The sequence below is a fragment of the Thalassophryne amazonica genome, chromosome 14, assembly GCF_902500255.1.
Source record: "Thalassophryne amazonica chromosome 14, fThaAma1.1, whole genome shotgun sequence".
Classification (NCBI taxonomy): Eukaryota; Metazoa; Chordata; class Actinopteri; order Batrachoidiformes; family Batrachoididae; genus Thalassophryne; species Thalassophryne amazonica.
In genome coordinates, this window is record NC_047116.1 from 43816612 (window position 1) to 43844220 (window position 27609).

The 27609-nt window shown below is 43.9% G+C and overlaps 1 protein-coding gene across 1 annotated transcript in view; it reads left to right on the forward strand.

Annotated features, from left to right (window-relative positions):
* epha3 (eph receptor A3) overlaps positions 1-27609 on the forward strand; it is a 357435-nt gene that overhangs the window by 306610 nt on the left and 23216 nt on the right. The window lies entirely within an intron of this gene.

The window sequence follows — 27609 nt, forward strand, 5'->3', positions numbered from 1 at the left end:
CCTCAAACACTGTTTTAACTTAAAGCATGAAAAAAATGAGTTATTCTTTGCATGTTTTGTGACTTATGGTGTATGTATGTGCATTTTTTGGTACAATGTACATTTTACAAAAGCGTCTGTGCTTTGCTTTTGTTTTTCATTTTTCTGCGTTTATGGAGTTTTCTGGTTATTGGTAGCACAGTGTAAGGCTTTCAGAGTGTCTATATTTCTGATTGTCCTGGTTTAAAACTGATCCAGGATTTCATTGACTTCCTACATTCAGCCAGAAGTATACCTGTATGTAATGGTGTCTATTTGTCTGGGTCCTTAACCAAGTCTTTAGGGTTCCATTGTTTCATGTCTTACTGAGGTCATCTTCCCTTGATTCGCAGAGGTAATTGTGTAGAAGGTCGAGATGTGGGTGTTTTACCAAAGGATCCTTGGTTCTATTCCCTGTCAGACTAAAAAAAAAAATCACTAAGAACCTTTGGGCAAGGTCTTTAATCCCCAACTTGGTATGCAGTTGAGCTTCTTGCATCCAAGGTTGGGCATGTGTGAGTATAAAGCCCCTTTCACACCGGGCCTGCGTAGAGTTGCATTGTGCTGCGTATCTATTAAGCAGGAATGGCTGCGTATGTTGCATGCAGGGGGGAAGCTTTGGCCTGCCTCTTCTTCTTCTTCTGTGGTTTTGAAGCTTCACTGCCAGCAAATTTCAGCAGAGTTCAGTGGGATGAACAAAATCTAGCAATGCAAGTATGTAATGATAAAAACCTAAAAGGGTTTTTCGCCAGACTGGCGAAGGCTAGTGTACAATTGTGGCAGCATGGTGTACAGTAGCACAGTGTTACGTAGACTTGCATACAGTAGTGGAGTGTTGCATTGCGTCCAGTGCTCTATACGAATGTCCGCAATAAAAATTTTATGTTTAATTTTTTGCCTCTGTTTTGTGGACCCCTTTGCGTCCTTCAGCATACTGCCATTTAGGGCTGCATAAGCTCGGCATAGATGGTACGCCACATTATGCAATGCTACGGTGGCCCGGTGTGAAAGGGACTTAAGGTGGAATGCGATGCATCATTGTAAAGCTTTGAGCATCTGGATGTTCATGAGATTTGGACACTGAAGTTTCAAGCATGCTGGACCTTTTCCAATATGAGTCTGAACAACATACCAAATCCTAGTTTTGTTATACACATTGCTGTGTGATCATGATTTAACACACATTCCTATCACACCATGATGTAATGTGCAGCTGGATTTAGTAGCCACAGAGTCTGGAAGCTGGATAACACCCTGTTTTTGTTGTGGCAGAATATGAACCTCATGTTTGCCCCCCGTTGACAACCAATACATTTTGTCAACTGCCTGGCAACCACACAACTCTGATGCAGTTCTTCACTTTGTAAATTTATGCAATATTATGATATAAATCTCAAAATAAGTTATTTTAATCATGTGTCTGTCATAGACTGACAGATAGGAGGATCTTTCAGAAACATGGTTGAAATAATAGGGGATCATTTTACGAACCGCTTGCTTTCTCTATAGTAGATGACAGACATGCAAAAAAAAAACAAAAAAAAAAATGTGCCAAATTAAAAAAAAAAAAAAAATGGAACAGTTGAGTTTTATATTCTCTAAACTGTGATTCACCACCATGAACATAATGGACCATGCAAATATGAAAGTACGCTGTGCAGCAGGGGACGTGTTGTGTTTGATTTACATTTCTTTCCAAGTTGTTTTAAGAACCAGAAGCCGGTCACAGACATTTCCTTCACCATAGAGTTATGTCAAAAGTATCACATAATATTTACCTTACAGAACAGTTTTACACCCTCTTTGCCAACATTGGGTCTACTGTAGTTTTCCTTGTTTGTTTTTTGTTGTTGTTGTTGTTGTTGTTTTTACATTTTCACATCTTTTTAACAATCGAAATTTCTTTGTTGGACCCACCATGTTCTCTCAGGGGACCAGCAAGAACCAGGGCAGCCCACCTAGCTTTGTCAATTTTGTGCAGGGAGGGAGGTGTGCACTGGGCCTGCGGCAGACGGTTGAGGTATTATGGAAACGTCAAAGCTGATAACGTTGACTAATGATTTCTTAAGAAAGTGAAAATAGGTCCCTTGGAGTTTGCATGTAATTTTCCTGATTGGCTTTTAACACTAGGTGAGCGCAGGCTGGCCGACAGAGGCGGTTGAGGTGATTTATGGGAAGTATGTGTGTGTGTGTGTGTGTGTGTGTGTGGGTGGTGGCACAGGAGCAGCTGTGCTAAGCTCAACACACCTCGTTTGTCTCAGGGAAGTCCTGCCAGGCTAATGGAGCGCCCCCACACCCACAACCCCCTCCACAAGTACAGACCAAAGGCAGGGAGCAGAACAAAGCATCTGGAGGCTTCGGGGTGGGACCCAGGACACAGTTCACTGTCCCTGGATGTGGAATGAGATGGGTTGGGGTCAGCAAGCCAAGGTTAGCTATCAAACACTAATTATGGGCCAAAATGTGGTCAGTCAGGGAAGAAAGTGCTGAGAATGGAGGATGGAGGTTGTATGAATGCCCCATCTGTTTGTCTGAGTCTGTGATGAACTAGACCTACCTCAGGAGTTTGCCTTTTGAAGGTTGATTGACAGAGGATGTTGGGGATCACTTGCCTGGCTTACATGCTGTTGTATAGTAGTTGTTTCCAAAGAATGCACGAGTGGGTTTGTCTGCAAAAGGAATCAACATTGCTGTCCAAAATTGTTTCATTACTGGAGATAAATTGCAATGGGCTGAAAATTTCCACACCACCTTTTTTCCCTTTTTCAGCACAGCCAACCCCACCAAACATAGATGATGTTAATGACAAGCTTCCATCTCAACCACTAACAAGAAATAAAATGGGCGTTACTCCTCCCACATTCCTTTTCAGACCTCTTGAACGTGAAGACCAGTGACTGACTAATTTTGAAGTGGTTCGAAAAGGAGTGAGGGCTGCATAAACTGCATAAGACATTTTATTGGATTTTTTTTTTTTTTTTTCAGATTGAGCAGACCTCTACATAGGTGTGACTCTTGTTCCATAGGACTGAGAATGAGACGAGTGCAGTGTCACACATGGAAACCAACTATGCAGACTGGACCACTGGTACATAGTAAATTTTGCAGAGTAAAATTCACTCTGCTGAGATAACATTTGGTGCCATTCCAAATACAGTTAAATCAACTCTATCGCAGTGTCAAATCAACTGTTACTGGAGTAGAAACACTTGATTTGACAAGACGGTAGACCTGATTTCACTCTATAATAGAGTGTATTTTACTGTATTTAGACTGGGATCAAATGTTATCCCGGCAGAGTATATTTTACTCAGCAAGTTTACTGTGTAGAAGAGTGAACAGAGCGGCACAGTGCATACAGGATTATGGATAATACTAATAATAGTAATACTACTAATAATAATGGATCGTATTTGTATATCGTGTTTCAAACAGCTGTGTTTTTCAATGTCAGCACAAATTTCAGGGGTAGTATTACATTAAAAACACACACAAAACATTGAATATTTAACTACAGTTGTAAAATAAAGTTGCATGTAAGAACACTTAAAAAATTGTACATTAAACATTTTATATATGCCCACAATTATAGAATCACTAAATTAAAATAGTAATAAAGTAAGACCATGCTTGAATTATATATTTCATAATAAATACATAATAATAATAATAGCAATAATAACAATAATAATAATAATAATAATAATAATAATAATAATAATAATAATAATAATAATAATAATAATAATAATAATGTGTTGAATCTTGGTTTTTGAAATTCAACGGGAACACAAAGTAAGGCTCAACCCTGTGACCACATGAAATTCATAGGCTCAAGAATTTCCCCAAGATTAGAGGGTACATAAACATTCAATATTTTATATGTCAGCAACACAAACATGATATCTGCACTAGTATGAACTGTGGCTACACTGTAGATGTGTTAGTTTCCATTTAATGATTTAAAATTAATCTTAAATTTGACCTTTGTCTGTCAGACTGTATTTTTTACGTGCCGGACTTTGACAAAAATTAAAATACTGATGTGTGGGTCAGTCAGTGAGTTTGTCCATCTCAGCCAGCTTGTATTGGAAATAACTAAAAAAAACAAGTAATGCTATATTTTTGGAACTTCCCAAACAAAAACATACAAAAAGGAAGAACTGATTAGTTTGTGGTGAATATTAATGCACCAGATTAATTGAAAAAGAACTTTGTTTTGCCTGTTTAATATCCCATAGGTGTGTCTGCCACCTGTTGAATGGTTACTAATGCTCAATAGATTATTGAAACTTTTGAAGCTCTGGTTCAGTTTACATGTAGTTTGGCTGTCTCCTGCTGAACACCTGCCATGCTGTGTGTTTGTCTTGTGTTCCATCCACCGGAGCCCACCTTCATGTCAGTGTCAGGTAACAATTTATCCGAACAGCTCAAAAAACTAAGAGAGATTTGTGAATGGGGGAAGTTCTTTTAAATAACTCACATGCATCATTTATGAGCATGATGACATCACGGGCAAATATACAGGATGAGATATACAACAGAAAAGGAATGCACACTTGAAATAAAAGATTATACAAAATGACTGACTGGGGATGGTGCCAAAATATGTCAATGGTTCTTGGAAATTAGTGACAAAAACCTGAAAACACTGTTTTGGAACATGGTTTTTGTTGTTGAGTTCCTAACTTTGAATCTATATTAAATATGAGTGTCATAGTTACAGACTATTCATCATAGGTTTTGCACATCCACAAGGAAGTATGTTATAGCTACTAAAGAAATGTTAAATTTTACCAAAATGTTACTAGAAACTGATTGACCCTCTAGTATCGATACACAAGGGTACAGGGTAAGCAGTGGGAATTCTTTGGTGCAAAACATTCACAGGCTGAAAATGCCAACTGCCCCATCGCATTCTGTTATTGAAAAGCTGATACCGCTGCCATGTATCGCTCTAAACTCTAAACTCTCCCAGGTGCACCCTGGGAGTTGTCCTAGTAACACAATGAGAACTGAAGCCCTCTGACATTCTGCTGCCCACATCTATCTGTTCAAGCTCTTTCCTCATCCTCCTCTTTTCCCTCAAGAGCCATAAAAACCAGAGACTACACAGCCCTAGTTATTTGGAGGTCAAAAGAATGAAAGATAGAGCGAGAGAAGGGAAATGAGAACGGGAAGGGGGGGCAGGCTTATTTTCTCTCTCCGGTGTATTTGACATCCTACTGTTCGAGCGGGTGTTTGGTGCTTTCCAATACCAGGGTTTGAAAACTCCCCTCAGCCGTCAGGCAGATGCTTTCATTTGCTCTTCATTTTTCCCTTCATTACATTGCTGTCTTCCTTTGTTACCATTCCTTTGTTTCCTCTCCAATCGTCTTGTCTCTGGTGCTACTGCAAGACAACAAAGGAAGCAGAGATGAGGATGAGGCAGAGGAAGCAAGGTCATTTGCAGTTTGTCTCTCAGAAGATATGGGAGACAAGTACAAAGTAGAAGAAAAGAGAGATAGGAGATCAGAAGAGAGATGAGGGGTGAGGAGAGGTAACAAAAAAAGTATTTTCAGATCAGTATTTAAATTACAAGTTAGAATGATATATTTGCATCAGAACAGCATAGACTTTAAAGGATATGTTGGTCCACAGATATGAGAGCTTTGCATATTTCCCAGTTGTGTGACTATTATATGAATATCTTATTGTTGTGTGGGCCGCTGAAGAGGAGGTACTGCTGGCCCACCACCACCAGAGGGCGCCCTGCTTGGAGTGCGGGCTCCAAGCACGAGAGGGCGCCAGACCCAGAGGAAGTGACAGCTGTCACTCATCACACCAGCTGTCACTCATCTACACCAATACTTAAGCCGGACTGCAACTCCACCTCCCCGCCGAGAAATCGACTACCGAGAGGTAACTTCTCTGCTGACTCATATCATTGAGTGGATTCTGAACTTCTGTTGCAGCCGGTATCCTGTGGTGTTCGCCCTTATCTGGGGAATTGGCGTGTGGCGTGACGACGACGACTGCGCTACAGATAAGTGGTTACACAAGGAGCTGCACGAGTGTGTGATTCGGAGGTGGAGGTCCTCCTCCTGACTGTGTACAGACTATAGACCACTGAGTGTAAGGACTTACACTCATTCATCTTGTCTCTGCTTTTGCCAGCAGTACCAGGTTCGACAGCCGAAGACAGAGGTCACCTGGGGACTCGGGACTTGGCGGCTCCGGTGTTCTTCAGACCGTTGGTGGTGGAGGCCGTGTGGGACGCGGCCTCTCTCTCGTCAGGGTCTTCTATCTTCGAGCCTGCCCACACGTCACCTGGTGTTAATTGACTTTGCAATTTCTGTATATTTAGTTGTGTATTGTCACAACATTAAATTGTTACCTTTTGGCTTACTCATTGTCCGTTCATTTGCGCCCCCTGTTATGGGTCCGTGCTACGACACCTTCCCAACAGGATTTCTCGGCCAATCGTCATGGATTCCGAGGGGCGTCAGCTCGAGCGTGAACGGCCAATGGAAGAGCCAGGAGCGCAGGCGTCAGCGAGAGGCGTGTTGAGTGAGCTGCAGCAGATCTTAACCGCCTTCACGGCTCGGTTGGATTTAGTGACCGAGCAGAATGTCCTCCTTAATCGGAGAGTGGAGGCTCTCGCCGCCAGGGTGGAAGCGCACGATCAGGGCGCTGCTGCAGCTCCTCCTCTGGCTGGTCCTGGGCCTGAATCAGACGTACCACTGGTCGTTCAACAAACCCCCCCACCATCCCCTGAAGCATACATAAGCCCTCCGGAACCATACGGGGGCTGTGTCGAGACGTGCGCGGACTTCCTCATGCAGTGTTCGCTCGTCTTTTCACAGTGCCCTGTCATGTACGCATCAGATGCTAGCCGGGTAGCTTATGTTATTAATCTGCTTCGAGGAGAGGCACGCGCATGGGCTACGGCGCTTTGGGAGCAGAACTCACGGCTCCTAACGTCTTATACTGGGTTTGTACGGGAGTTCAAACAAGTGTTTGATCATTCCAACAGAGGCGAGACCGCTTCAAACGTGCTGCTGTCGATGAGACAGGGGCGCCGTAGCGCAGCCGAGTATGCAGTCGACTTCCGCATCGCGGCAGCGAGGTCCGGCTGGAATAACGTTGCGCTCCGCGCCGCCTTTGTAAATGGACTGTCACCGGTCCTCAAGGAGCACCTACTGGCCAAGGAGGAACCGCGGGATTTTGACGGGCTTGTCGATTTGGTTATACGCTTAGACAACCGTTTGAATGAGCATCGTCGGGAGCAGGCCGGGGGGCGTGACCGGGTACGAGCCGTCCCTCCCCCTTCCGGTTCCGACAAGGTGACGTCGTCCCCACGCTTCACTGCCAGAGAGCCCCGTGGGGCTACAGCTCCCCCTGCTGAGGAGGCTATGGACACGAGCAGGGCCAAAGTAAGATTAATGTCAGACAAAGGAGGCTGGCCCGCGGGGAATGTTTGTCTGCGGCTCTTGTGAGCATATGCAGAAGGACTGCCCCAAAACGGTCAAACTACAACGCCCGTCCTTAGAAACTGGGCTAAGGTGGGCCATAACACACCACGCGGAAAGACCCCGCAGATCGGCACGAATCCCAGTAACAATCCTTTGTGAGGAGTTAACCCTTCACGCCCCAGCACTGATAGACACGGGTCAGAAGGGAATCTGCTGGACAGCAGATGGGCAAAGGAAGTAGGGCTCCCTCTGGTGGCTCTGCCGGCACCAGTGCAGGTGCGAGCACTAGATGGCACCCTGCTTCCATTAATCACACATCAGACACAACCAGTGACCTTGGTTGTGTCTGGGAATCACAGGGAGGAGATAGTGTTCCATGTAACACCGTCTACCTCCCGAGTGATCTTGGGTTTTCCATGGATGGTGAAGCACAATCCCCGGGTCGATTGGCCGTCCGGGGTTGTGACGCAGTGGAGCGAAACCTGCCACCGGGAGTGTTTAGGATCCTCGGTTCCCCCCCGGCACTACAGCTAATGAGGAGGTCAAAGTCCCTCCCAATCTATCGGCGGTGCCAGTGGAGTACCATGATCTTGCTGACGTTTTCAGCAAAGATCTGGCGCTCACTCTTCCTCCGCACCGACCGTATGATTGTGCCATCGATTTAGTCCCGGGCGTTGAGTACCCGTCCAGTAGGTTGTACAACCTCTCACGTCCGGAACGCGAATCAATGGAGACCTACATCCGGGACTCCTTAGCTGCCGGGCTGATCCGGAACTCCACCTCCCCGATGGGTGCTGGTTTCTTTTTTGTGGGCAAGAAGGACGGCGGACTCCGTCCATGCATTGATTACAGAGGGCTGAACGAGATCACGGTTCGCAACCGATACCCGTTACCTCTGTTGGATTCAGTGTTCACGCCCCTGCATGGAGCCCAAATCTTTACGAAATTGGATCTTAGAAATGCGTACCACCTGGTTCGGATCCGGAAGGGAGACGAATGGAAGACGGCATTCAACACCCCGTTAGGTCACTTTGAGTACCTGGTCATGCCGTTCGGCCTCACTAACGCCCCCGCGACGTTCCAAGCTTTGGTAAATGACGTCTTGCGGGACTTCCTGCATCAGTTCGTCTTCGTATATCTGGACGATATACTTATCTTTTCCCCGGATCCTGAGACCCATGTCCAGCATGTACGTCAGGTCCTACAGCGGTTGTTGGAGAACCGGCTGTTTGTGAAGGGTGAGAAGTGCGAGTTCCACCGCACTTCTTTGTCCTTCCTGGGGTTCATCATCTCCTCCAACTCCGTCGCCCCTGATCCGGCTAAGGTTGCGGCGGTGAGAGATTGGCCCCAACCAACAAGCCGCAGGAAACTACAGCAGTTCCTCGGCTTTGCAAATTTTTACAGGAGGTTCATCAAAGGTTACAGTCAGGTAGTTAGCCCCCTGACTGCCCTGACCTCCACCAAGGTCCCCTTCACCTGGTCGGATCGGTGCGAAGCCGCGTTCCAGGAGTTGAAACGCCGGTTCTCGACTGCACCAGTTCTGGTGCAGCCTGATCCTGATCGCCAGTACGTAGTAGAAGTGGACGCCTCTGACTCAGGGATAGGAGCCATGCTGTCCCAGAGCGTGGAGGCTGATAAAGTTCTCCATCCTTGTGCCTTTTATTCCCGCAGGTTGACCCCAGCTGAACGGAACTATGACGTTGGCAACGGAACTATGACGTTGGCAATCGGGAACTTCTTGCGGTGAAGGAGGCTCTTGAAGAGTGGAGACACCTGCTGGAGGGGGCGTCGTTGCCCTTCACGGTTTTCACTGACCATCGGAACCTGGAGTACATCCGGACCGCCAAGCGGCTGAACCCCAGGCAAGCCCGCTGGTCTCTGTTCTTCGGGCGCTTTGACTTCCGGATTACATATTGCCCCGGGACCAAGAACCAAAAATCAGATGCATTGTCCCGGGTGCACGAAGAAGAAGCCAAAGCGGGGCTGTCGAACCCCACCGAGACCATCATCCCCGAGTCCACTGTCGTGGCTGCCCTTACCTGGGACGTGGAGAAGACCGTCCGGGAGGCCCTGACCAGGAGCCTGGACCCGGGGACTGGCCCCAAGGACAGACTGTACGTCCCACCAGAGGCAAGAGCTGCCGTATTGGACTTCTGTCACGGGTCCAAGCTCTCCTGTCATCCCGGAGTGCGTAGGACCGTGGCAGTAGTCCAGCAGCGCTTCTGGTGGGCGTCCCTGGAAACCGACGTCCGGGACTACATCCAGGCCTGTACCATCTGCGCCAGGGGCAAGGCAGACCATCGGAGGACGACGGGCCTCCTCCAACCCCTGCCAGTGCCTCATCGCCCCTGGTCTCACATCGGCCTGGATTTCATCACGGGCCTCCCGCCGTCCCAGGGCAACACCGTAATCCTCACGATAGTGGACCAGTTCTCCAAGGCGGCCCACTTCGTGGCCCTCCCGAAGCTCCCGACGGCCCAGGAGACAGCAGACCTCCTGGTCCACCACGTCTTGCGGCTGCATGGGATACCTTCGGACATCGTCTCAGATCGTGGTCCCCAGTTCTCTTCACAGGTGTGGAAGAGTTTCTGCAAGGAGCTGGGGGCCACCGTGAGTCTCTCGTCCGGGTACCACCCCCAGACCAACGGCCAGGCAGAGCGGGCCAACCAGGAGTTGGAGCAGGCCCTTCGGTGTGTCACCTCCGCACATCCGGCGGCCTGGAGTCACCATCTGGCCTGGATCGAGTATGCCCACAGCAGCCAAGTTTCGTCTGCTACCGGCCTCTCCCCTTTTGAGGTGTGTTTGGGGTACCAGCCCCCATTGTTCCCGCTGGTGGAGGGAGAGGTCGGTGTGCCCTCGGTCCAGGCCCACCTCAGGAGATGTCGCCGGGTGTGGCGGACCGCCCGCTCTGCCCTGTTGAAGGCCCGGACGAGGGCCAAGTCCCATGCGGACCGCCGACGGTCCCCGGCCCCCACGTACCAGCCCGGGCAGGAGGTGTGGCTGTCGACAAAGGATATCCCCCTCTGTGTGGACTCAACCAAGTTGAAGGACAGATACATTGGACCATTCCCTATCCTCAAGATCATCAACCCGGCCGCAGTGAAGCTCCGTCTCCCGGCTTCGCTGCAGATCCACCCTGTCTTCCACGTGTCCCATCTCAAACCGCACCACACCTCACCCCTCTGTACACCTGGACCCACACCGCCTCCTGCCCGGCTCATCGACGGGGAGCCTGCTTGGACGGTCCGCAGGCTCCTGGACGTCCGTCGTAAGGGCCGGGGGTTCCAATATCTGGTGGACTGGGAGGGGTATGGCCCTGAAGAATGCTCCTGGGTGAAGAGGAGCTTCATCCTGGACCCGGCCCTCCTGGCCGATTTCTACAGACGTCACCCGGACAAGCCCGGTCGGGCGCCTCCTGGCGCCCGTTGAGGGGGGGGTCCTGTTGTGTGGGCCGCTGAAGAGGAGGTACTGCTGGCCTACCACCACCAGAGGGCGCCCTGCTTGGAGTGCGGGCTCCAAGCACGAGAGGGCGCCAGACCCAGAGGAAGTGACAGCTGTCACTCATCACACCAGCTGTCACTCATCTACACCAATACTTAAGCCGGACTGCAACTCCACCTCCCCGCCGAGAAATTGACTACCGAGAGGTAACTTCTCTGCTGACTCATATCATTGAGTGGATTCTGAACTTCTGTTGCAGCCGGTATCCTGTGGTGTTCGCCCTTATCTGGGGAATTGGCGTGTGGCGTGACGACGACGACTGCGCTACAGATAAGTGGTTACACAAGGAGCTGCACGAGTGTGTGATTCGGAGGTGGAGGTCCTCCTCCTGACTGTGTACAGACTATAGACCACTGAGTGTAAGGACTTACACTCATTCATCTTGTCTCTGCTTTTGCCAGCAGTACCAGGTTCGACAGCCGAAGACAGAGGTCACCTGGGGACTCGGGACTTGGCGGCTCCGGTGTTCTTCAGACCGTTGGTGGTGGAGGCCGTGTGGGACGCGGCCTCTCTCTCGTCGGGGTCTTCTATCTTCGAGCCTGCCCACACGTCACCTGGTGTTAATTGACTTTGCAATTTCTGTATATTTAGTTGTGTATTGTCACAACATTAAATTGTTACCTTTTGGCTTACTCATTGTCCGTTCATTTGCGCCCCCTGTTGTGGGTCCGTGCTACGACACCTTCCCAACACTTATGTATCATATCTTAAAATAATTATATTGCTATATGAATAAATTAAGGATTATTCCTTGGTCATATTAGCTACAAGTGTCAGAGACAATGCAAGGAGGTGCCATTCATTTTCAATCAGAGTGGGCCCTATGCCACCAGCTAGGCCTGCCTAGCTGGTGGCATAGGGTATTTTGATTGCTCGGTCAAACTAAAATAATCCAAGAGACATTTGTATTTCCTGAATACATATAATAGTCTGGCATTTTTGTCTTATATTTTGTAAAAGCTGTCGAGAACTAAACGTGTCTAAATCTAAAAATGTAGATTTTGTAACCAGATAATATATGATTTACAAGACATCTTACTATGATGTTCTCTTGCTTACTAGTGACACAGGAACATAACCATGAAACATGTTTTATAAAAGCAAAACAGTCAAACTTTGGTTCCATTAAACAGTCAAGCATGGAGGAAGCAAACCATGAGCTGTCCAAAATCAAGGAAAGCCCATCGAGTGAAAAAACACCAAATGGCTTGTCACCCTCATTTGTAGTTTATCTGATTATAGGGTTATCCTGCATTTCAGATTGTGGAGTAAAAGGATTTTCAAACAAGAGCTGTTTCATAGTAATGAAATCAAATCAATCAATCAATTTTTTTATATAGCGCCAAATCACAACAAACAGTTGCCCCAAGGCACTTTATATTGTAAGGCAAGGCCATACAATAATTATGTAAAACCCCAACGGTCAAAACGACCCCCTGTGAGCAAGCACTTGGCTACAGTGGGAAGGAAAAACTCCCTTTTAACAGGAAGAAACCTCCAGCAGAACCAGGCTCAGGGAGGGGCAGTCTTCTGCTGGGACTGGTTGGGGCTGAGGGAGAGAACCAGGAAAAGACATGCTGTGGAGGGCAGCAGAGATCGATCACTAATGATTAAATGCAGAGTGGTGCATACAGAGCAAAAAGAGAAAGAAACAGTGCATCATGGGAACCCCCCAGCAGTCTACGTCTATAGCAGCATAACTAAGGGATGGTTCAGGGTCACCTGATCCAGCCCTAACTATAAGCTTTAGCAAAAAGGAACGTTTTAAGCCTAATCTTAAAAGTAGAGAGGGTGTCTGTCTCCCTGATCTGAATTGGGAGCTGGTTCCACAGGAGAGGAGCCTGAAAGCTGAAGGCTCTGCCTCCCATTCTACTCTTACAAACCCTAGGAACTACAAGTAAGCCTGCAGTCTGAGAGCGAAGCGCTCTATTGGGGTGATATGGTACTACGAGGTCCCTAAGATAAGATGGGACCTGATTATTCAAAACCTTATAAGTAAGAAGAAGAATTTTAAATTCTATTCTAGAATTAACAGGAAGCCAATGAAGAGAGGCCAATATGGGTGAGATATGCTCTCTCCTTCTAGTCCCCGTCAGTACTCTAGCTGCAGCATTTTGAATTAACTGAAGGCTTTTTAGGGAACTTTTAGGACAACCTGATAATAATGAATTACAATAGTCCAGCCTAGAGGAAATAAATGCATGAATTAGTTTTTCAGCATCACTCTGAGACAAGACCTTTCTGATTTTAGAGATATTGCGTAAATGCAAAAAAGCAGTCCTACATATTTGTTTAATATGCGCTTTGAATGACATATCCTGATCAAAATGACTCCAAGATTTCTCACAGTATTACTAGAGGTCAGGGTAATGCCATCCAGAGTAAGGATCTGGTTAGACACCATGTTTCTAAGATTTGTGGGGCCAAGTACAATAACTTCAGTTTTATCTGAGTTTAAAAGCAGGAAATTAGAGGTCATCCATGTCTTTATGTCTGTAAGACAATCCTGCAGTTTAGCTAATTGGTGTGTGTCCTCTGGCTTCATGGATAGATAAAGCTGGGTATCATCTGCGTAACAATGAAAATTTAAGCAATACCGTCTAATAATACTGCCTAAGGGAAGCATATATAAAGTGAATAAAATTGGTCCTAGCACAGAACCTTGTGGAACTCCATAATTAACTTTAGTCTGTGAAGAAGATTCCCCATTTACATGAACAAATTGTAATCTATTAGACAAATATGATTCAAACCACCGCAGCGCAGTGCCTTTAATACCTATGGCATGCTCTAATCTCTGTAATAAAATTTTATGGTCAACAGTATCAAAAGCAGCACTGAGGTCTAACAGAACAAGCACAGAGATGAGTCCACTGTCCGAGGCCATAAGAAGATCATTTGTAACCTTCACTAATGCTGTTTCTGTACTATGATGAATTCTAAAACCTGACTGAAACTCTTCAAATAGACCATTCCTCTGCAGATGATCAGTTAGCTGTTTTACAACTACCCTTTCAAGAATTTTTGAAAGAAAAGGAAGGTTGGAGATTGGCCTATAATTAGCTAAGATAGCTGGGTCAAGTGATGGCTTTTTAAGTAATGGTTTAATTACTGCCACCTTAAAAGCCTGTGGTACATAGCCAACTAACAAAGATAGATTGATCATATTTAAGATCGAAGCATTAAATAATGGTAGGGCTTCCTTGAGCAGCCTGGTAGGAATGGGGTCTAATAAACATGTTGATGGTTTGGATGAAGTAACTAATGAAAATAACTCAGACAGAACAATCGGAGAGAAAGAGTCTAACCAAATACCGGCATCACTGAAAGCAGCCAAAGATAACGATACGTCTTTGGGATGGTTATGAGTAATTTTTTCTCTAATAGTTAAAATTTTGTTAGCAAAGAAAGTCATGAAGTCATTACTAGTTAAAGTTAATGGAATACTCAGCTCAATAGAGCTCTGACTCTTTGTCAGCCTGGCTACAGTGCTGAAAAGAAACCTGGGGTTGTTCTTATTTTCTTCAATTACTGATGAGTAGAAAGATGTCCTAGCTTTACGGAGGGCTTTTTTATAGAGCAACAGACTCTTTTTCCAGGCTAAGTGAAGATCTTCTAAATTAGTGAGACGCCATTTCCTCTCCAATTTACGGGTTATCTGCTTTAAGCTACGAGTTTGTGAGTTATACCACGGAGTCAGACACTTCTGATTTAAAGCTCTCTTTTTCAGAGGAGCTACAGCATCCAAAGTTGTCTTCAATGAGGATGTAAAACTATTGACGAGATACTCTATCTCCCTTACAGAGTTTAGGTAGCTACTCTGCACTGTGTTGTTATATGGCATTAGAGAACATAAAGAAGGAATCATATCCTTAAACCTAGTTACAGCGCTTTCTGAAAGACTTCTAGTGTAATGAAACTTATTCCCTACTGCTGGGTAGTCCATCAGAGTAAATGTAAATGTTATTAAGAAATGATCAGACAGAAGGGAGTTTTCAGGGAATACTGTTGAGTCTTCTATTTCCATACCGTAAGTCAGAACAAGATCTAAGATATGATTAAAGTGGTGGGTGGACTCATTTACTTTTTGAGCAAAGCCAATAGAGTCTAATAATAGATTAAATGCAGTGTTGAGGCTGTCATTCTCAGCATCTGTGTGGATGTTAAAATCGCCCACTATAATTATCTTATCTGAGCTAAGCACTAAGTCAGACAAAAGGTCTGAAAATTCACAGAGAAACTCACAGTAACGACCAGGTGGACGATAGATAATAACAAATAAAACTGGTTTTTGGGACTTCCAATTTGGATGGACAAGACTAAGAGACAAGCTTTCAAATGAATTAAAGCTCTGTCTGGGTTTTTGATTAATTAATAAGCTGGAATGGAAGATTGCTGCTAATCCTCCGCCCCGGCCCGTGCTACGAGCATTCTGACAGTTAGTGTGACTCGGGGGTGTTGACTCATTTAAACTAACATATTCATCCTGCTGTAACCAGGTTTCTGTTAGGCAGAATAAATCAATATGTTGATCAATTATTATATCATTTACCAACAGGGACTTAGAAGAGAGAGACCTAATGTTTAATAGACCACATTTAACTGTTTTAGTCTGTGGTGCAGTTGAAGGTGCTATATTATTTTTTCTTTTTGAATTTTTATGCTTAAATAGATTTTGCTGGTTATTGGTAGTCTGGGAGCAGGCACCGTCTCTACGGGGATGGGGTAATGAGGGGATGGCAGGGGGAGAGAAGCTGCAGAGAGGTGTGTAAGACTACAACTCTGCTTCCTGGTCCCAACCCTGGATAGTCACGGTTTGGAGGATTTAAGAAAATTGGCCAGATTTCTAGAAATGAGAGCTGCTCCATCCAAAGTGGGATGGATGCCGTCTCTCCTAACAAGACCAGGTTTTCCCCAGAAGCTTTGCCAATTATCTATGAAGCCCACCTCATTTTTTGGACACCACTCAGACAGCCAGCAATTCAAGGAGAACATGCGGCTAAACATGTCACTCCCGGTCCGATTGGGGAGGGGCCCAGAGAAAACTACAGAGTCCGACATTGTTTTTGCAAAGTTACACACCGATTTAATGTTAATTTTAGTGACCTCCGATTGGCGTAACCGGGTGTCATTACTGCCGACGTGAATTACAAACTTACCAAATTTACGCTTAGCCTTAGCCAGCAGTTTCAAATTTCCTTCAATGTCGCCTGCTCTGGCCCCCGGAAGACAATTGACTATGGTTGCTGGTGTCGCTAACTTCACATTTCTCAAAACAGAGTCGCCAATAACCAGAGTTTGATCCTCGGCGGGTGTGTCGTCGAGTGGGGAAAAACGGTTAGAGATGTGAACGGGTTGGCGGTGTACACGGGGCTTCTGTTTAGGGCTACGCTTCCTCCTCACAGTCACCCAGTCAGCCTGCTTTCCCGGCTGCTCGGGATCTGCCAGGGGGGAACTAATGGCGGCTAAGCTACCTTGGTCCGCACCGACTACAGGGGCCTGGCTAACTGTAGAATTTTCCACGGTGCGGAGCCGAGTCTCCAATTCGCCCAGCCTGGCCTCCAAAGCTACGAATAAGCTACACTTATTACAAGTACCGTTACTGCTAAAGGAGGCCGAGGAATAACTAAACATTTCACACCCAGAGCAGAAAAGTGCGGGAGAGACAGGAGAAGCCGCCATGCTAAATCGGCTAAGAGCTAGTAGCTACGCTAAGCTAGCGGATTCCTAAAAACACGCAAAGTGAATAATGTGTAAATAATTTAGAGGTGATTCAGCAGAAGGAGTGCTTTAGTTAAGGCACGTAAAGATTACACTGGGAAACAAATCGTAATCTAGATAACTAGATCAATCTAACTGCGCAGATTAAACAGCTAACAGATACAGAAAAACACCGCTGTGCTCCGGAACAGGAAGTGATACAATACCGCAGTGAAAGCCAACCACCAGTAGAGGCCGAAATGAATTACTGACTGAAATCTTTGGTTTGGATGACAGCAGACTAACTGCACATTTCCTGTTACACATCTGGACCAGGCGAAGATTTGGTTGGACATACAAAAAAAAACTCAAGTGAAGAGAAAACTTATTAACAGATTCTTGCACATGGTGATCGCTTACAACATATGTTGCTAGTGATACTTAATGTCTTTATTGAATATTTACCCACTGCTTGCACTTGTGCTGTCAACTTTTATTGAATGTTCAACATCCACCTTTATTAATCATTAATGAATGAAGTAAAAAAAAAAAAAAACTAGAATATTAGTTACTGTGGCTAACAGTCACTAAGTGTCACATTTACCTTGAGTAACTTTTCAGAAAGGCTTGCAACGCTGTCTTTGGCATTGGAAATCCTCAGTATTTTAGCAGTAAAATTCAGTCAATGAATAGATAGATAAATGAGTCCATCCCCTCCCTTTGTTAGCTAAGATAATGAAATCATATCATGAATATTCCCAAATTAAAAAGTTATGCAATCAGAAAAAACAAAACAACAACAAAAAACAGATAACAGTTGGATTAAGTTTGATGCACCTGATCAATCTCAAAAGCAACATTGTTTTGCTTCTATAATATACCATATACCTGTCTGCCACCGACTGGGCATGTCTGGGTGTGTTGCAAGGAAAAATCTTATCATTGCATGCATGATGGAAAATGGCAGATGTAGTTAAAGTTACATGTCACATGAAATGAGCTTGTTGATCAATTTCTTTCATTTCCAAAGCCTTTTTATTTTAGACCTGTGGAATTTATATTGCTTAATTTTAGTTGTGTTATTATTTTGTGTACTGTGTTTTTAATGCATTTGTAAATACATCATTTAAATCTAGAATTCACAAGGTGAGGTCAACACTGAAGGACAACCGTGAAGAAACTGAACATCGCTAACTTCTTTGAGATATACACAGTTGATATAGAAAAAAATACATTGAGCTGGAAATATTTTCTGGTGTGATTGTACCCCTGATATACAAAGTAGGTTGTAAGCAATAATTTGTTGTCTTGACTGTGCTTGCAATTGGTGAAACTGATTTTTACCCAAAGCCAAAATATGGCCATTGGGTATTGCGAAGGCTTTTGGTCTGTTGGTCCGGCCGTCTGACCATCTGTTCTGTGCTCAGCACAAGTTCAAAGATGGCTAACCTTGATCTATTTTAAGAGGTGTAAAAAGTCACAGTCTGTTATAATCTGATCTGTCTCGTGTTTGAGTGACGCAAGTGACAGCCAATCAGAGTAGAGCTGCACTCTGACATCAGTCGCTTTGTTTGTGTGTTTATATCATGTTTCTCATATATTATGTAAAAACTAGAGAGAAATAAACACTTTTAAAACTGAAAAACTCTGTTTTTGGAACCTATTAACACCTCTTAACATATTTATAAAACATTTTACCAAGGTTAGCATGGTGACATCACTTCGTAGTTTAGCTATTACTAACCGCTTCGTTTCTGGTATATTATGTAAGTAGTGAGAAATAAACACTTCTAAAACTGAAAACGCTGTTCTTGTAACCTGATAACTCCTCTGGAGTCATTTACAAGACATTTTGTGGATATTAGCTTACACACTTAACTTTTGCTAAGCCAAAGCTAACTTTCTATGGAGTTAAATTTGTCTCATTATTAATATGTGCAAATGCACAGAGGGTGATCTACAAATATTCCTTGATTTGCACAACATGAACAAATGATGATTTGATTTGAAGATGTACAAATTGTACATAAGACAATCGGATCTTTAAAATGAATAAAACAACTGCAAATTATAAAGAACACAATGCCCATACAGCCGAGGGTATTTTAGCATTGTGTTATATTTACAGCACATCTATGAGAATGCATTAATCTTCATTCTTTTCATTTGTATGTACCTTTTTAAATCTCATGAAAAAATGGTCGACCATTCATTCAGTGATATTCAGGCAACATGTGACTCCTTCTCCTGTTGTGCACAGCACAAAAACCCTCTGGCCACTGATCCGTTTCTTTTCTTCTCCTTACACACCAGTCATTCCAGGGGGTCCTGGGGGCCCTCAGCTTTTTGACAGTCCTCTGATCTGACAGGAAAAAACTCAATCATTGCAACAACACCCACTCCTCTGCCTCAGTTTTTCCCTTTTTCCTGTTTCTGGTTAAGCTGTCATGCTGCCTCTCTTCTCTCTGTACATTTCTATTGGCTGCTGTTTTTAATCAGCTTTGCTAGATCGCTGCTTGATCTTTGTGTTTATTTATATTTTGCCATTAATATACAGCATAACAAAAAAAATATTGTGGTATTTGAACTTTTCCAGTTCAGTTTTGCTGCACAATGGCTGATGCATACTAATGAAACACAGACAACTTAAAAAGATCCTTGTGCTGGCCTTTTAATCTTTTTTGAGACGTTAAAGGTATGGGATTGGAAGCAAAACAAGATTAACCAATTTATATCTTTACAATCAAGCCATCCACTGATTCTTAGTACATTTTGATTATTTCAGAGTCCGTATATTGATTTCCTCCCATCTAATACCTAAAATTCAATTTTCAATTTGTATCCATTCTTTCAAAGGAAATATTATCCTTGCTTTATGACATCATAAGTGTATATAATCTGCACACACAAGTCTTTGTTATTGTTAAAATAGAAATAGGTAGAGATCAAGTAAGCAGAGGGTCACCCCTTTGAGTCTGGTCTGCTTGAGGTTTCTTCCTCACATCATCAGATGGAGTTTTTCCTTATCACCTTCCTTATTGGTAAGGTTAGACCTTACTTGAGTGAAGTGCCTTGAGGCAACTTTGTTGTGATTTGGCACTATATATATATATATATATATATATATATATATATATAACAAAAATATAAACGCAACACTTTTGGTTTTGCTCCCATTTTGTATGAGATGAACTCAAAGATCTAAAACGTTTTCCACATATACAATATTACCATTTCTCTCAAATATTGTTCACAAACCAGTCTGAATCTGTGATAGTGAGCACTTCTCCTTTGTTGAGATAATCCATCCCACCTCACAGGTGTGCCATATCAAGATGCTGATTAGACACCATGATTAGTGCACAGGTGTGCCTTAGACTGCCCACAATAAAAGGCCACTCTGAAAGGTGCAGTTTTATCACACAGCACAATGCCACAGATGTCGCAAGATTTGAGGGAGCGTGCAATTGGCATGCTGACAGCAGGAATGTCAACCAGAACTGTTGCTTGTGTATTGAATGTTCATTTCTCTACCATAAGCCGTCTCCAAAGGCGTTTCAGAGAATTTGGCAGTACATCCAACCAGCCTCACAACCGCAGACCACGTGTAACTACACCAGCCCAGGACCTCCACATCCAGCATGTTCACCTCCAAGATCATCTGAGACCATCCACTCGGACAGCTACTGGAACAATCGGTTTGCATAACCAAAGAATTTCTGCACAAACTGTCAGAAACTGTCTCAGGGAAGCTCATCTGCATGCTCGTCGTCCTCATCGGGGTCTCGACCTGACTCCAGTTCGTCGTTGTAACCGATTTGAGTGGGCAAATGCTCACATTTGCTGCCGTTTGGCACGTTGGAGAGGTGTTCTCTTCACGGATGATGCGAAGGAGATGTGTTGCACTGCATGAGGCAAATGGTGGTCACACCAGATACTGACTGGTATCCCCCCCAATAAAACAAAACTGCACCTTTCAGAGTGGCCTTTTATTGTGGGCAGTCTAAGGCACACCTGTGCACTAATCATGGTGTCTAATCAGCATCTTGATATGGCACACCTGTGAGGTGGGATGGATTATCTCAGCAAAGGAGAAGTGCTCAATATCACAGATTTAGACTGGTTTGTGCACAGTATTTGAGGGAAATGGTGATATTGTGTATGTAGATCGTTGAGTTATTCTCATACAAAATGGGAGCAAAACCAAAAGTGTTGTGTTTATATTTTTGTTGAGTATATATATAAATGAAATAAATTGAAATTGAATTGGCTGACATAAACAACACCTCTGAATATAAATGATAAATGTGACATGTGACTGCATTTATGTAGTGCTTTTCCATCTGCATCAGACACTCAAAGTGCTTTACAAATAATACCTCACATTCACCCCAATGTCAGGGTGCTGCCATACAAGATGCTCACTACATACCGGGAGCAATAGGGGATTAAAGACCTGAATTTTGAAAACACAATGTTGAAGACAACCCTGTATTCCAATAGCAAAAACATCATAATAAAATGTGGGTCTGGACCAGTTTGGATGATGTAGATCTGGTGAACAGAATGCAGTATGTGTTAATGTCACTGCTCCAAAGCACATGTGCAATTGCAATTGCTTATTTATTTTTCTTTCTAATTAATGTTACACCTACCTATTTCTCTGAAGGCATAGGCTGAGCCGCCTCAACACACAAACACACTAAGTGCAGACAAACGTCAGTACCAATCCAAATCAGTCAGGTGGGGGTGGACTTCCTGGTATTCTAATGAGTTTATTTATATGGCTATGAATAGTATTCCCCCAGGGAGAACTACAGCGATTTTCCTGCCCTGTCCTGCCATGTTCACAAGCACCAATTCCCTGCAGGCATTTGCGTGTGCATGTGCATGTCCTCGTGCATGTGCGCGCTGAAGCAGGTGCCTTGGTTTGAGGTGTGAAAGAGACATAGGTTCTTTGTGATATACACTAATATCTATACACTCAGAAGGAGAGCCTTTATTGTCATTGTACAAATACATACAACAAAATGTGTTCTCCGCATTTAATCCATCCTAATTACAGTTAGATACAATCCAACCACTAGGAGCAGTGGGCAGCCACAGTCCAGTGCCTGGGGCCAGCTCCAGATGTAGAGACGTTGCCTTGATTGGGGCAGAGAAAGGAGCAGACCCTAAATAAGCATGTTTTAATTGTGGGAGGAAACCGGAGTGCCCAGAAGAAACCTACACAGACACGGGGACACCATGCAAAGTCCACACAGAAACAGCAGGTAGTGATCCCACGACCTTCTTGCTGTGAGGCACCAGTGCTAACCACTAAGCCACCATGTCACTTAGGTTGTGTGTTTTCTTTTTGTCAGACATTTTTTCATATTTTTCAGTGTATTGACTCAAGGAAGAGACAAAAACTGCATACTAATTGAACCATGGACGACAAAATGGAAGGGTAATTGGGCAGCACAGTCTCATTTGAGAGTGGGAACAAAAGGGTTCAAATATGACGCAATAATCCTACTTCTGGGGACAGCCCTCTTATGTCCCCTTTAGAAACATGGCACTTTCTCTGAGTTTTTGAGAAAATTACACGCAAAGTGAAAATGCAAAGAAATAGTGATGATGCGGTGGGAAGCAGATGTGTTGTGGTTTGTTTATGACCCGGGGCACAAACATGTCAAGGCGGTTGTGCAGGCGAGAGACCACAGCTACTCTGGCTAGGTGTGTAGGCTAACACTTACCGACATGACTTCTCCCGTCTTCTCTTCTCCTCTGGGAGCCAAAAAAAAAAAAAAAAACTTTTCTCCACTGCTTCGGTGATTGCAGCCAAAACAAAACAGTACACCATTTTTCTATGGGAAGCGATGCTGAGTTTGTGTTGTGCAATGGGAGGCTGTCCCTGAAAGTGGTCAAATCCCACGATATAACACAGGAGTTCAAACGAGACTGCGCTGCCCTATTGCAAAATTGTTATAGGTGAATCAATTTTGAAGCAAAAAAAATGGGGAGCTCACAGTGTTTGTAGATTTTGCATTCTTCTACATTATTCAGTTAAATGTTGACCATTGCATATAAAAGCTAATCAACTGTTGGTCTGTGTGTGACCATGCACATGCTTGCATGTGTCTGCAGCTTCCTCCTGTTGTATCTGATCAGCAACAAATGTACTTTAAAAAAAACAGATAGCAGTAAAACTGAAGAAATCATTTTAAAGCAAAATTTTTGAGGAAATACTTTTTTCTGTCATAGCTATATTTAAATATGTGTAGTAGCTTGCATAAAATCATTTTGTAGTGATACTATGAAAATGACTTCAGGTGTCTGATATTTCATATAGGGATGCACTGATGTCAATACCAGTATTGGGTATCGGCACAATCCCGTATTCATTTAGTTGTACTTGTACTCATAAAATGTCTCCCATACTTCTTGACCTGATACCGATTTACAGCAGCGTGACATCAACCTCTCAATGGGGGCATTTCCACACTATAAGCTGCAACTTTTGCATAGTAGAGAAGCTTGAATCTTCGACTGGACTGGGTTGCTTGACACGACGACGTTTCGCTTCAAATCGCAGAAGCTTTCTCAGCTAAAATTCTTACTCTGGTAGTCTGACTTCTCTCCTGACTCTTGTAGAGTAGAGTCTAGAAACAAAGAAACAAACAAAAAGGCCACTTTAGCAAACATGACATCATGACTCTGGGGTTTTGACCTTGACGAAAACATGCCAGAATCTGAACACCCACAGTGGGCTTCATGCCTTTTCAGAATAGTTTACGTTACATAAGGTGGAGGAGTTTTAGTAGAGAACAATAGATCACACCTTATCCTTTTGACACAGTTCCTACCTCTAGAATTTCCACAGGCAATTTGTTTTTTGTGTAATATATTACAAATGAATGTCACTGACGTCTCTCTGGTCTTACATTGTTCATTGTGTTGGGGACCAAATGTGACTTAATGTTGTTTGACCTGGTTTCCCTCTCCATGGCAGCTACATGTTATCAGATTTCACAACAGCAAAAAGAAAATAAATTTGTATTGAAAACAGCAACAGTACTAACTTCACAGATTAGATATTGAGAAGGAAAACAGTTTATGGATTTTGATCCTTAGTTCCAATCTTTATCTCCAGTCTGTCACTCTGCCTCTCTCATCTGCATCCACCCTTCAATAGCCAACAGTCAGAGTGAGTCTGCCCCGCACCTGCAGCCATTCTTTCACCTTGCTCAGGTGACTGAGCACACCAAACCCAACAAACTGCATTTATGTTAATTTGATCCAATTGAGACCATCAAATCAAATCAAATCTCAGGTTCCATTTTTTGCGACATGGTGCATGTATAGCTGGAAACAGTAATGACATGAGACAGAAACAGATTCCGCTTTTGTTAGTAATCTTGTTCTTGAGTATGTTAAATACATTATGAAAATATCCCCATTGACAGTTTGATTTCCCCATTGTATTCAAAGCCCAAAGACATTGTGCAGGTTTACTCTATGCAGCACATGCATTTGGTGTGTGTGTGTGTGTGCGTGTGTGTGTATGTGTGTGTGCGTGCATACATGTGTCTGGTGCTGTCATGTTTGTGGAAACTGTTACTTTTTATTCTGGTCTTAAAATCTAATAAAAATTCCAATTCTTGAGATATATAAGTGCACTGTCTGTAGGAAGTTTGTATTTCTGTAGAAAATTGGGATCTTTGGTCATATGAGGCTGTGTTTGAAGGTGGGATGTACAAAGAGGTGTACTTATTCTTACATAGTTTTAACATAGTGTGTGTTTGTTAAGGGCCTCTTCACACAACACACTTTAAGCCGACAAGCACACGAAGGAGGAATTGCATGCCATTTATGAAAAATCCGAGCTGCCTCCAATGCCTCGTACACGTATTGCTACAACGATTCGCGCACACCAGCAGCTGAAAGACAGACAGTGCCCTGTGAGAGCCCATTTGATCCCTCTCGCAGCAGGTGTCGGCCAAATTCCAGGTGACACACACAAACACCTAACACCGTTCGTCTGAGACTTAAAAAATGTGTGGCCATTCGCACTGTCAGCATGAAAACAGTCAGCAGACGATCACTTTTGAGCTAGATGTGAAATTTGTCTAAGTGCCCCCACCAGTGTGGTGTTGCAAAAAGGAACACGCATGTGGTGCATGTGTCTTGCATGTGTGCGCATGTGCCTCCTCCGACACATGTGGCATGTGGGGGGAGCACACTTCCATAAAATGCTAATATATATATATATATATATACACGAGGTCTGTGAGAAAAGTATCTGACCTTTTTACTTTATGCAAAAAATATATGGATTTGATTCATATGTTTTTACGTCAGCCAAGCTTGAACCTTCGTGCGCATGCGTGAGTTTTTCCACGCCTGTCGGTTGCATCATTCATCTGTGGCCAGGCTTTGAGTGAGCACTGGTCCACCTCTCTCGTTGTTGTTTCATTGCGAGGAAATGGTGGAATGATTTGGGCTTTTTTTCCAACAGACTTTTTTCAGAAACTGTTAGAGACAGGCACATGGAAACCATTCGAAAAATTTATCTGGCTTTCGGTGAAAATTTTACGGGCTTCACAGAGAATAAGGAGTGTTACTACAGCTTTAAGAACGCCCCACAATGGCGCACGGCGCACCGCGCTCCGAGCCTCCATCAACAGGCAGAAACCACCACATCATTTCTAAATGGATCGCTGTGTGGAGCCGGGACCGTCGTGTGCAATTCTCTGGTTATCACAAGAGCTGGACATCAGCCATTTTCCAGCAGATTTCACTTTTAACAAGAGATTTTGTCATGGAAAGCCGCGCGGAGGCTTCGCACGTCACGACCAATTCGCTGATGAAGCGAGACAAAGGAACACCTCCGTTTCGGAGTGTTAAAAGACAAGTTGGGACATGCCCAGCTCTCCACAATTTCTGTTTGAGGAGCGGCCCCTCCCCCTTCACTCCAGTGATATGGTAAACAGTGCTTTATGCCGGAGCGAGAGAGCTTGCCACAGGCTTATCAAGTAACATTCACAGGAAAACTAGTCGAGCAGTCCTGATACTCACACACTGTTTGAGCATGTGAGATTGTATGAGAGGCTCTCCGTCTGCTCCGTCTACTCACTTTTACTTTCGCTGTGCATAATGGAACAGGGCACATTGGAGCAGACAGGGGGCTACTCAAACGGGCCAATTAGTAACACATCACTCCTAAAACCAATCTTTGGTGTGTCACGTGAGGTGAATCTGCCCTACGATTGGATTTTGGAAAACCATGTGACGATGAACCAATTCCGATTGGACACTCACATTGCTCACGTCATCACACAGCTTCTGTGAGGAGTACGAAGATGGTGGATGGTGGCTCAAAAGTCTGCAGAGTTAACTTTTCAGCAAAAAAAAAAAAAAAAAAAAAAAAGAGTAAGTTTCTATCTCATATCATTAAAAAGTTATTTATAATTTAGTAAAGCTTGGTGTCAGCCGTTGTATACGACGGCGTTGGCCCCAGAGGGTTAAACCCTTAGATCTTCAGCAAATGTATTTATAAAGAGAAACTGCATGAACTACACAAGTTTTTTATCTTTTATTTTCTAATAATAAGTTTTTTCATTGAGGAGAAACAAATGCTAAATTATTGTTGTGTCGTAACTTAATTTTTGTTCAGCCTTTGTGACCCATCTTCATGAAGTTAGATGCAAAAATGTTGAAATTGGCCATATCCTGTAATGATAAAGAATCCTTAAAAAAATTACTGGATCCGGATCATGTTCCGGAGCATTACCAAAATTTAATGACTTCTAAGTTAGCCCAAGATACACCCCTGGTAAAAATTTCATTGAAATCTGTTGAGGATTTTTTGAGTAATCCTGCTAACAAACTAACCAACCAACCAACAAACCAACGGATGTGACAGAAAACATAACCTCCTTGGCGGAGGTAATAAAATGTGGTGTTTTACATTTATCTCCTTGTTGATTTCAGGCATTTTATGGACCTTTTATAGGACAGAGATGGTAACGCAGTGGCAAAGTTTCTGGCTGGCAATCAGAGCTTTTGTAAATTGCAGGTTTGAATCCCATGGGTGGAATGCATTTTTTTTCCACAGCAGCTGTGCAATGTGGTTACACATGAGAGATGAGATATACTTTATTGATCTCACAGTGGAGAAATTATGTTAATACTCCTGTTACCTCAGACAGCAATTAGTCCACAATTATTACTTGTTTACCATAATAATGGCACACATCAGAATTAAAGACAGCACATACACATTTGACATTGTTTATGTGCACTAAATTTGAAGAAGTCCGTTATCCGAATTGAGCCAAGTGGGTGAAGGTCATGCAGCAACCCTGAGTCACGCCACCATCAGCTTGGGGGGGGACCAGCTGCAACTAAAACCGCACCGCCCCCACAGAAGGGAAGGGATGACGTGAGCAGAAGCCGGAGTGGGGGGTGTGCAATGAGAGGTAGGACGGGGTGGGGAGAGGGAGTGGAGCATGCTTCAGTCCTGTGAAACAGTTTATTGTCTTTGTGAGTTGAGATAAGAAAACAGCCAAATGTTCACCAAGGCTGAAGACATTCCTCTGGAGGAAACCAGCAGGGCAATTTGTCCTTCAGGCTGATAAGCCTGCTGTGTTGTGGTTTGAGCAGTGAAAAACACTTTTTACAGCTTCACTTGAACAACCAAATCCCAATTATGAATTAAGAATATTTCCAATTATAAATTAAGAATATTCCCCGGCCTCCGAAATTTTCATCTTCATCTGCAAGGCACGCATCTGCTCCAAGATGTCATCCAATTTGCATCTGAGTTCAAGAGTCATCACAGTCTGAGAATGCATTGCCTTTCCCAGCTCGTTAATCATGACAGACAATCGAGGGGCCGTAGTTCTCGATGCCGCCGTCTTACCAATTTTCCAGTAGATCAGGGCAGCACATA